We start from the raw sequence: 13,040 nt of genomic DNA, 5'->3' as shown, positions 1-13,040 counted from the left end.
TATAGACCGAGCTTCAAACCAATCTAGCAGGTAGACAATGCAGCTTTAAAAGGCAACCTAACCGTGTTCATGGAGATAGTGTTCAAGGTAAACACTGCACATGTCGGCTCAATTGGAAATTACCTTATAACTGTCAATAGCGCTACAGCATAGTTTCACATTCAGCTGGCTAATGCAGAAACAGACTGGCAACAAACATTTACATGTGTTTTCTCTTGAAATGATGGATAATGATCGTGCTTGAAAGTTCAAATGTAAATATTGTTGGGTTGATGGGATTAAATACATTATTAATAATGTTCTCCCTGTCCCTCTGTCTTCTACAAAAAAGGAAAGATAAAGGATATGTGTGTAAATTTATAATAAATCATTACAATAATTACAATAACAAATAAAATAATAATATTTCAAGTCAATGATCAGGTCCCACAATTATGGTATCATAAAATTGCATTAAATAACAGTGAATACTTCTGTATTGGCTGCCATATTGTGTAACTAGGGACTGGAGTTATTCATGAACTTTTAACCTGCCCTGGTTTGGGAAAACTCAGGCCCCTATCAGTCCATAACACATTCTACAAAGCACAGCAATATTCTCTTCAACCATACTAAACATCACTTAGTGATGTCATAACCAGTGTAAAACATTTGCATGTCAGGTTTGGTCCATTGAGTGAGGTGATGGGCAGCATCAGTTTACAGACAGGAGCAACACACATGTCTTGGTGGTGGTGTAAACCTGATCCTAAGCTCGATCTTAAGACTGATACATCTAAAGTAGACATCTCCTCTGCCGGCTCTATGACTACAACTGGTGGCAAGGACAGACTGTGGGAACTACATGTATGATTTCTGGTTGACAGGACTCACTGTCTCAGTCAGGATTAAAAGGTTGAGAAGGGACAGGGGTCGATACTAAACAGGAGGACTCACTGTCTCAGTCAGTATTAAAGGTTGAGAAGGGACAGGGATCGATACTAAACAGGAGGACTCACTGTCTCAGTCAGGAGTGTTGCTTATAGGACAAGTCCAGGTAGTCCCTCCCTTATTCAGTCCATTCACTTCCAATTGGCGCCTAATGAACATGACCCTGATCTGCCCTTTATTCTGAGGTAACTTGCCTATGCCTTGCCACAGGAGTAAAAATACAACAGGCAAGCCAGCTCTTAGGTAGAATAGTGCTTGAGATATGGTAGCCAGCCCACTGCATTTGCAGAGTAGTAGTTGATAAGTGGTCATTGATTGGTAACCTGGTTTACATAGATTAGTAGTTGTGGTCATTGTAGATGGGTGGTTGTGGTGAGGTTAGATAACCAATTGTATCTAGATAAGTTGTAGATATGGTAACCAGTAGATGACTAGATGTTAAACTGTGGTAGAGGAGAACTCAGACAAATCAAATGGTAGTACATTCTTAGAGAAAAAAGAAGAACCTTGAATCTCTGCAAACGTAGAACCATAGGGGAACCCTTTTTGGTGATGGGTAGAACCCTTTGCAGAGGGTTCTATCTAGAACCCTCTATGTAAGGTTCTTCAAATAACCCCCCTTCAAAAAACTGGTTTTGCTTTGTCATTATTTTGTGTAGATTGATGAGAAGACGAAAAAATCATGATTTTTAGAATAAGCCTGTAACGTAATAAAATGTGGAAAAAGTGAAGGGGACTGAATACTTTTGAAAATCGAATATAATATATTAAATATATTAAAAATGTTTTAAAAAATCCCTTTCAAAATCTTAAACTAGAGTTATCTGGGGTTTTTGGACTATCTGTTGAATTGTTTTACGAAGGCCATAGCAAGGATCATTTAGCTATTTGATTTGGAATTTTAAGAAGTATCTGAAAAATCTATACAATTATTTGATGAAACATTGAATTTGTCCTTACTGTCATTAACTGGTACAGAGGAACCTTCAGAGGAGTCTAATGAGGCGGTGGATGTCCTAGAGCAAATCAACCAGGATGTACGTGTTCGTGAGAGACTTACCTTTCCACATATTAGTGTGTAGCCCAAACTGTTCGGATGCTACAGACAGAAGTTGGCAGATCTGATGTACCAATTTTAGACGAGTCCCACTTGTTTGGGGGTCGCAAAGCAAAACAGAGAACACCATTGTGTTCGTGAGAGTCCCATCTTTTCATAGAGGGGTCAATATTTTTTAGGCCAAACCGTTCTGACGCTATAGATCCTATTTTCTCATGGTCTGACAAACACAGCTCTAGCTCTACCACCTTTCACCACAGATGCAGAAGTACGACATCAATGGATTGAGAGCCATACAATGCAACAACAAAGAACAGATTTCTCTATTTTAAACTGACGGATTGTGATGGGGATTGTTTTATTATGCTCATTTGATTTCCACGGGGAAACAGGGAATTCACTCTAGGGGGTAAAATCTTGCACTATGATTTTTTACATTCAAAGCAACTGGGAAAAACCCATGGAAGGCATTAATGTCACCTTAGCTTGCAACATAACATCTGAGTGATAGGAAGCACGAGAACCAGTCAGCCTACACCACAGCGCACACACCCGTCATCACTATGACAACTAGAGTAGACATGTCAACACATGACTGCTGTCTGACCACACAGAAATACGATTTGGTCACTAGTAACTTACTGTTGGGACAGTCAGTATTCCAAAACTGATTTGAAAAACAAAACTGATTTGAGAATTAAGGCCTGAAGTGTGAACAACAATTCACAAAACCTCCTCAATCAATCATAGACTGTGTATGGCCATTAGGTCCTAACAAACACAATCATTTGCATAAGTGTAATGACCTGCTGCACCTGTTAGTGACTCACAGGTGTTCAAGCTGGGACTAATAGACCTGACTTGTGTTCAGGACACACCACATGAAAAACGGGTTAAAAAAACTAAGATGATCATTGTTATTGGATAAGGATAGAAAGTACCTCCTCCATTTCCATCAGTTTTGCCCCTATTATGTTGTGTCTGTTATGTATGACTCAGCATTCAGTTCTTTATGGACACAGACTTTCCAGGAGAGAGAAGAGCTTCAAGGTTTGAAATTGTTATTTTTCCTCTTCAAAATCAGAATTGTTGTTCTAGAAGAAGTTCACTTCTGAGGTTTTTCCTTTAGTTTTCAGTACAAGTTCTGGAATTCAAAAATGTTTCATAGCAGAAAAAAATTGATATGGCATAATTTATCCATTTTTGTTATGAATATCTTACAGGAATTTGAGTTTTCAATTTGTATTGAGGAAACACCTTAGAAGGCTATTTAAATGTGTTGTATATTGTATGATCTGGTGTTGATAGTTAATTTATTGCATTTATCTCTCTCTCTCTCTCTCTCTCTCTCTCTCTCTCTCTCTCTCTCTCTCTGTGTCTCTCTCTCTGTCTCTCTCTCTCTCTGTCTCTCTCTCTGTCTCTCTCTCTTTCTCTCTCTCTCTCTCTCTCTGTCTCTCTCTCTGTCTCTCTCTCTTTCACTCTCTCTCTCTCATTTGCTCTCTTTCTTCCTTCCACAGTGATGTTGGGACATCAAAGCAGGTACTTCCAAACTTAGCTTGGTAAAAATAAAAACTCTTTCAACCATTCCTCCGTCCTCTCTGGCTATGTGGAGTACGCTTCCTCTATCAGCACTGCAATGCAGTCAACCTCATCCTCAATCTTCCCACGTCCTGTGGCTGAAGCGAATGGACGATGGCCTCAGAGATCTTCTCTCTCAACCTGGCTGTATCTGAGATCCTCTACTGCCTGTGTTCTGTCTTCTTCGTTGTCTACATACACCTCCCTATTCCCTCTCTCCTAGTCTCTCCTCTGGTTGGACCCTGTTCCAGTCCTTTGAACACTACCTGGCGGTGGTTCACCCTGTGGTCTTCCTGAAGTACAAACTCCTCAGATACATGTTCTGGGTTAGTCTGGTTGGTTGTGGGTTAGTCTGGTTGGTTGTGGGTTAGTCTGGTTGGTTGTAATCATGTTCTGTCAAAGAGCCTAAATGTTATATATTATGCGCCTGTGGGTGAAATACTGGTCTTATTTTAATGTATGTTATTCTGCTGCCTCTGTTTTCAGGGCCACCCATGCATGGCACAAGAAATCAGGTGAGAAGCACTTTTTTTTTTAGAACAGTTCAATGCACAACGAACCATTGGACACGGGGAGGAGAGGAGACAACAGAGAATGGTACAACACCAGACACAAACAAGTAAAATAGTCAGCCATTCCCCAAAACCATATCGAACCATCAGAAGTCTCCCTCCTGCATCGTGGTCTGTCTTTTGTTCCTATTAATGACTTCCAGAAATGTTTCAGAAATATCAGATTACGGGAGTGATGGTTTGACTTCCTTTCCTGTAGATTTAGTTTTGTTCATTTTTATTATTGAGACCTAGGTCTCATTTGCAAATGTGCCCTGGGAATAATACAGAAACTTAAACACAACAAAAATATTATATTAACAGTCAAATAAAACAAACACATGTATCAATATAAACATCCCTTGACTTTCTCCTAAACTGACCCAGAGACAACAACTCATTGGAGAATATTCTACATGACAGGGGCCTGGTAGGAAAATGCAGATTTACACAACTCTGTGGATACACGTGGAGTCTCCATCATAAACGAACCCTGTCATTGTTGTAATCAGAGTTTCTATACTTCAACAATGATGTTAAATAAATTGGTAGTTTTTTGAGTAAGGCTTTATAAACATAAACAGAATAATGAAGCGACCTACAGTTGAAGTTGGAAGTTTACATACACCTTAGTCAAAAACATTTAAACTCAGTTTTTCACAATTCCTGACATTTAATCCTAGTAAAAATTCCCTGTCTTAGTTCAGTTAGTGTCACAACTTTATTTTAAGAATGTGACATGTCAGAATAATAGTAGAGAGAATTAATTATTTCAGCTTTTATTTCTTTCATCATATTCCCAGTGGTTCAGAAGTTTACATACACTCAATTAGTATTTTGTAGCATTGCCTTTAAATTGTTTAACTTGGGTCAAACGGTTTGGGTAGCCTTCCACAAGCTTCCCACAATAAGTTGGGTGAATGTTGGCCCATTCCTCCTGACAGAGCTGGTGTAAATGAGTCGGGTTTGTAGGCCTCCTTGCTTGCACACGCTTTTTCAGTTCTGCCCACACGTTTTCTGTAGGCTTGAGGTCAGGGCATTGTGATGGCCACTCCAATATCTTGACTTTGTTGTCCATTTTGCCACAACTTTGGAAGTATGCTTGAGGTTATTGTCCATTTGGAAGACCCATTTGCGAACCAAGCTTTAACTTCCTGACTGATGTCTTGAGATGTTGCTTTAATATATCCACATAATTTTCCTTTCCTCATGATGCCATCTATTTTGTGAAGTGCCCCAGTCGCTCCATCAGCAAAGCACCCCACAACATGATGCTGCCACCTCCGTGCTTCACGGTTGGGATGGTGTTCTTCGGCTTGCAAGCCTCCCCCTTTTTCCTCCAAACATAATGATGGGCATTATGGACAAACAGTTCAATTTTTGTTTCATCAGACCAGAGGACATTCATCCAAAAAGTATGATCTTTGTCCCCATGTGCGTAGTCTGGCTTTTTTATGGAGGTTTTGGAGCAGTGGCTTCTTCTTTGCTGAGCAGCCTTTCAGGTTATGTCGATATAGGACTCGTTTTACTGTGGATATAGATACTTTTGTACCTGTTTCCTCCAGCATCTTCACCGGGTCCATGGCTGTTGTTCTGGGACTGATCTGTACTTTTCGCACCAAAGTACGTTCATCTCTAGGAGACAGAACGCCTCTCCTTCCTGAGCGGTATGTAGGCTGCGTGGTCCCATGGTGTTTAACTTGCGTACTATTGTTTGTACAGATGAACGTGGTACCTTCAGGCGTTTGGAAATTGCTCCCAAGGATAAACCAGACTTGTGGAGGTCTACAATTTTTTTCTGATGTCTTGACTGATTTCTTTTGATTTTCCCATGATGTCAAGCAAAGAGGCACTGAGTTTGAAGGTAGGCCTTGAAAGACAGCCAAAGAAACATCTCCAATTGACTCAAATTGTGTCAATTAGCCTATCAGAAGCTTCTAAAGCCATTACATAATTTTCTGGAATTTTCCAAGCTATTTAGAGGCTCAGTCAACTTAGTGTATGTAAACTTCTGACCCACTGCAATTGTGATACAGTGAATTATAAGTGAAATAGTCTGTCTGTAAACAATTGTTGGAAAAATTACTTGTGTCATGCACGAAGTGGATGTCCTAAATGACTTGCCAAAACTATAGTTTGTTAACAAGAAATTTGTGGAGTCGTTGAATAACGAGTTTTAATGATTCCAACCCAACTTCTGACTTCAACTGTAAGTGTTTATAGCGAGGTCCAACCAGCTTGATGATAAAGGATGCAGTGGTGAGTGTCTGTCAGATGTTATACAATGAAGTGCACTATTATAAATTGTGTCTAAGGGCTTCATAACCCTGTTAGCTGCATTCATGTTTATAATATCACCATCATCTATAACAGGAATGAATGAAGACCGAATTATCTGTTTTCTACTATTTAATGAAAGGCAAGCCCTATTCCTACAGGAGAAGCCCAACTTAACTCTTCATTTCTTGACTAACTCGTCAACATGCTTTTTAAAAGATACCTTTTCATCAATCCAGATGACCAGATAGTTATAGGCGTGGACACGACCATCTGACGTACTTATGCACAAATCATCAGTTACATTATTACATGATTAGGAAAATATCATGTACTTGGATTTACCAGCGTCTTGTACCAACTTCAGGTCAACTAAGGCTTTCTGCAAGGTAGTAAAAGCAGACTGAAGAGTCAGAGCCTGAGCTGCCATAGGGGCAGTAGCATATACAACAGTGTTAATATTGGGTCTGCAGTTTATGTACAAACATAGAGTGTAAACCAGCCATATAGCTTTTCAAATTGTCCATATTTTGCAAGAAAATTGTGGTATAGGCCGGGACTTAAACAAATCGCGCTTGTAGACAATGCAGCTTTTAAAGGTAATGGGACCACGTTCGTGGAGATGGTATTCAAGGTAAATGCTGCACATGTCGGTTCAATTTGAAATTACCTTTAAAATGTCAAGCATGGCAACGCATTTAACATATTGAATCCCATTCATAATGTACTTGTTGTAAATAGACCTAGTGTCATTCTGTTTAAACTTTATAATGTACTTGTTGTAAATAGACCTAGTGTCATTCTGTTTAAACTTTATAATGTACTTGTTGTAAATAGACCTAGTGTCATTCTGTTTAAACGTTATAATGTACTTGTTGTAAATAGACCTAGTGTCATTCTGTTTAAACTTTATAATGTACTTGTTATAAATAGACCTAGTGTCATTCTGTTTAAACTTTATAATGTACTTGTTATAAATAGACCTAGTGTCATTCTGTTTAAACTTTATAATGTACTTGTTGTAAATAGACCTAGTGTCATTCTGTTTAAACTTTAGCATGACATTTTATTGGCAGAGAGACCGGCAATTTAGCTGGTTAATACCGAAATAGACTGGCGCCAAACGTTTGCATGTGTTGCTCTTGAAATTATGAATGATTATTTTGCTTGAAAGTTACTATGAAGATATTGTTGGGTTGATGATATTACATACATACTTAACAATGATCTTCCTGTCTCTCTGTCTTCTTTAAAGAGGATAATTAAAGGATATGTCTGTATATTTGTAATAAATAATAACAATAACTATAATAACAAATACAATTACATATATGTTTTATTTTTCCATGAAATCAATGGTCAGTTCCAGCTATAATGGTGTCATGACATTTACATTGAATTCTTCTGCCCTGACCACCATGTTGTGTAACTAGGGCCTGGAGTTTATCCTGACCTTTTGACCTGACCTGGTTTGGAGAAACTCAGGCCCCTATCAATCCATAACACATTCTACACAGCACAGCATATTCTCTTCAACCATACTGAACATCACTTAGTGTTGTCATAACCAGTGGAAAACATTCTACACAGCTCAACATATTCTCTTCAACCATACTAAACATCACTTAGTGTTGTCATAACCAGTGGAAAACATTCTACACAGCTCAACATATTCTCTTCAACCATACTAAACATCACTTAGTGTTGTCATAACCAGTGGAAAACATTCTACACAGCTCAACATATTCTCTTCAACCATACTGAACATCACTTAGTGTTGTCATAACCAGTGGAAAACATTCTACACAGCTCAACATATTCTCTTCAACCATACTGATCATCACTTAGTGTTGTCATAACCAGTGGAAAACATTCTACACAGCTCAACATATTATCTTCAACCATACTGAACATCACTTAGTGTTGTCATAACCAGTGGAAAACATTCTACACAGCTCAACATATTCTCTTCAACCATACTGATCATCACTTAGTGTTGTCATAACCAGTGGAAAACATTTGCATGTCAGGTGTGTTCCATCTAGTGAGGTGATGGACAGCATCAGTTTACAGACCGGCTAAATACAGGTGTATAGTGGGGGTGGCTGAGGGTGTGGTTGTAGGTGAAGGAGGGAGGGAGGGCAGGAGGGAGCAAAACAGAGAGAGAGAGAGAGACACACGTGTTCTCTCTGTTTGGAGGGAGGTTAAGGTTAAGTTATGGTTCAAGATCTCATTCTGAATGGTTGTGAGAGTTAAAGTTTGAGATAGGGTTCAATTAAAAAATAGAAAAACCAAACTGATCACGAGTCATGTGATTACGCTCATAACCCCCAACCAAAGCGTACTTGTTGGTAATTGTTGCCCCTAGTGGCCTGTTTAAAAGGCATTTCCCGACATCCTCAGGACATGGATAGGCATCCAATCCCCCTGTGGACACTGGACTGTATCGGGTGTATCAGGTGTCTCTGAGGAAGAGGTGACTGAGTCCTCCAAGAATAGATTTTGTTTCGGGTAATGCAATTTTGTAAAAATGTATAATTTCTTTCACCTCATTAGAACATTCCGAAATATGGAACACACTTTTTTTTGAATCTCAAGAGAAAAATTACTTTTAACGGTGACAATTAAAGTAATAGGGTTGACCGTTGAATGCACGCTTAAAAAATATATTTTTACTTGTTATTTTCCTACAATCTGACATTCCTCGTCAGAACTCTGGTCGACTTCTAAAATGGCAACCTATACCCTATATTTATTTATTTTATTTTAGTTCAACTTTATTTAACTAGGGCTCTAGTCACAAGTACTGCACTTTATAAGGAATAGGGTACCATTGTAGATACACTGTGGTCTACATCAGCAGGTTGAGATGACACGACAAGCAGGTGTGGCAGGGCAGGGAAGAGATTTGGATATTTAGTGTGAGGTCATCAGTTCCAGCACCTGTGACAGACACAACACACCACACCTCAGAGGACAGAGACGCTGAATCAATAGGCTACAGGTGAGTTAAATAGTTTCATTTGTATTTTTAAATTATAGTTTTTAATTTAGAATTTAATTTATCTCAAATGATATCGATTGATGTAGCTTGTGAGCAAAACTATTGTAATATTAGCAATTTATACAAATATATCGACATATTTTGATATTTCGTCATGTTTACAAAGTGATAATCTCTATTGATTATATGATCTACAAAGGATTGTAAGAGAGTATCTTTATTAATTTAGCTTCATTAGGTTTTGTGTGTGTTTCATTGTGATTTTGGCATAGCTGCACACCTAGTTGATGGTACTCAGTGTTTTTAATACATTTTTCATCCAATGTAAAATATAATCTGTCATTACCAAAATAATACTGTATCAACACCATATTGCCTTGGGTACAGAATGATTATATGTGCATATATAAGATGAGTAAAGACTGCAATTACAGACAGATAAATAGTTTACATGATCATGTTGCTTGTAAAAATGTCCTCCTCTGTTTCTGTACCACTCTCTCTCTCTTTCTATCCCTCCCTTTCCCTCTCTCTTCCTCTTTGTTTCCCTCCTTCCCCCCATTTTGCTCTATTTTTTGGTGTGCTTTCTTGTGGTTCTAACTAGGCTGCACACCTAGTTGACAGGATTCAGCGATTCACATATGTTTTTCAAACAGGGTAAAAAAAAGGGTATTGACCAGAGAAATACCAGACATCCAATTAGACTGGTAACAGAATGATTGTATGTACAAATATAATATGAATAAAGACTGGTATTATAGCGAGATAAATACTTTGCATGAACCTGTTGTTTATATAACAATCCTGCTCTCCCTCGATCTCTCTTCTCTCTCCCCATCTCCCTCCCGCTCACTCCCTCCCTCTCTCCATCTCTCTCTCTCTCTTTAGCTCTTTCCTTTACAGATCTCAAGAACTTTCACACATTACAGTTACATACATCGTTGAGATGAACTTAACTAAAGTCAATGATACGTTCACATCTCCTCCTGCCTCGCTCATTGATCCGGAAGAAAAGGCTTTCCTTGTGGCATACTTATTCCCCTTTGTTACTGCTTCCTTTTCAATCAACATCGTCCTGGGTCTCCCCACCAATATCTACATCCTGTGGCTTATATTGACTGGAGCAGGAGGGACAATGTCCTCAGAGTTCTTCGCTCTCAACCTGACCCTGTCTGAGATCATCTTCAGCCTCTTTAATGCCTTCAGCATGGCTGAACTCTACACCCAGTCTGATTTTATCGCAAAAGTTGCTGTTTTTTCCTATGGGTTTGTTTTCACTGGTCGTCCCCTGTTCCTGTCCTGTATCTGTGTGGAGCGCTACCTGGCGGTGGTCCACCCTGTGGTCTTCCTGAAGTACAAACCCCTGAGATACAGGGTGGGGTGTTGTAGTGTTGTCTGGCTGATGGTTCTTGGGTTCTGCTGTTTATCTTTGTTTGGTAACTATTTACCAGTGTTCTTCTACTCTATATTTGCCCAATCACTGATCTATTTTTCTCTGATGTCATTCTGCTGCCTCTCAGTTCTCTGGGCTCTGAAACGTCCAGGGCCGGGGGATGGGGACAGGGAGGGGACAAACAGCATTAAGATGAAGGCCTTTAAGATCATTTTGATTATCCTGGTGTATGCTGTGGTGTCTCAACTCCCAATGGCATTGATGGCACAGACTAAAAGTTACATTCCCTACATAGACTTTTTTATAGGCATGTCTATTTGTTTGTGCATTGTTATAATCTCTGGGTTTGTGCAGCCCCTCCTCTACCTCCACAGGGTTGGGAAACTACCCTGCATCAGAAGTCTCTAAGACATGAAGTAAAATCTCTTCAACCATTAGTGCTTTAGAAAATGTACAATATGTCATTATATTTCTGTCTTATGTTTTTTTTTATATTAAATTGTGATTGTTTTCCAATTCATGATGTTTAAATCTATTTCCAACGTAATCAGTAGACTAGAAAGTGATGGTTTGATTCCCCCCCCCTGTCAATTTTGTTTGGTAATATTGAGTCTGTAGTTTATATACTCACATGGAGTGTAAACCAGCACAAGCACTTCTCAAGTCTTCCATTTTTAGCAAGAAAATTTGGATATATAGGCCGGGATTCAATCCAATCGCATTTATAGACCATGTAGCTTTTAAAGTCAACGGTACTGCATTCGCGGACATGAGATTGAAAGTAAATGCTGCATGTCGGCTCAATTTGAAATGACCTTAAAATATCAAGTGTGATATAGCGTGGTTTTGTTTTGAATCCCGGCTATAATGTACTTGTTTTTAAATAGACCTGGTGTCATTCTGTTTCAACTTTAGTGTGATATTTATTGGCAGAGAGACCATTCCACTGGCTAATTCAGAAACAGACTGGCACCAAACATTTACATGTGTTTTCTCTTGAAATGATAGATGATGGTGCTTGAAAGTTACAATGTAGATATTGTTGGGGATGATCTGATTCAATAAATAATTATTATGGAGCTCCCTGTCTGTCTGTCTTCTTTAACAATGATACATAAAGGATATGTCTGTATATTTATATAAAAAATAACTAATTATAATATCAAACAAGGTAACAGTAAACTTGTTATCCCCCACGAATGATGCAGCGCCCCCAATTAGTGACAACAATTCAAGATCAAACGAGACAGGATATCCTTGTTAAAAATGTTTGATTTCAGTTGATTACTATATCGTCCCCCTTGGTGTAACGGATCTCGTCCTCCTCTTCTGAGGAGGAGTAGCGAGAAGGATCGGAGGACCAATGCGCTGCGTGGTAAGTGTCCATAATGTTTAATCAAAACACAACAGACCACTGGAACAAAACAATAAATGTGAATAAACGAAACAGTCCCAAAAACCCCAACTTAAAAGTGAAACCAGGCTACCTAAGTATGATTCTCAATCAGGGACAACGATTGACAGCTGCCTCTGATTGAGAACCATACTAGGCCGAACACAGAAATCCCAGATTATAGAAAAACGAACATAGACAACCCACCCAAATCACGCCCTGACCATACTAAAACAAAGACATAACAAAGGAACTAAGGTCAGAACGTGACACTTGGGCCTATCAGTTTAAGTAAATTACGGATCTCTATAGCAAGACGCATCTTTTAGCCAGTTTTCATAGAAATCGCGGCAGTGCTGACTGAGATATGTGTGACTGACTGGCGGATGGAATGTGACCGATCCATAGTTTCCTCCCTGATTTAATTGTGGGGGACAATATAATAATCATATTTCAATATATTTATCCTTGAAATCAGTGGGCAGTTCCAGCTGTAATGCACTAATCACCATATTGTGTAGCTAGGTCCTTGAGATTTCCTGGCCTTTTGACTTGACCTGGTCTGGAAAAACTCAGGGCCCTATCCATCCACAACACATTCTACACTGCACGGCATATTCTCTTCAACCACACTAAACATCACTTAGTGTTGTCATAACCAGTGGAAAACATTCTACACAGCTCAACATATTCTCTTCAACCATACTAAACATCACTTAGTGTTGTCATAACCAGTGGAAAACATTCTACACAGCTCAACATATTCTCTTCAACCATACTGATCATCACTTAGTGTTGTCATAACCAGTGGAAAACATTCTACACAGCTCAACATATTCTCTTCAACCATACTAAAC

This window comes from Oncorhynchus clarkii, unplaced genomic scaffold (genome assembly GCF_045791955.1).
Source record: "Oncorhynchus clarkii lewisi isolate Uvic-CL-2024 unplaced genomic scaffold, UVic_Ocla_1.0 unplaced_contig_5614_pilon_pilon, whole genome shotgun sequence".
Lineage (NCBI taxonomy): Eukaryota > Metazoa > Chordata > Actinopteri > Salmoniformes > Salmonidae > Oncorhynchus > Oncorhynchus clarkii.
This window is presented reverse-complemented; position numbering follows the sequence as displayed.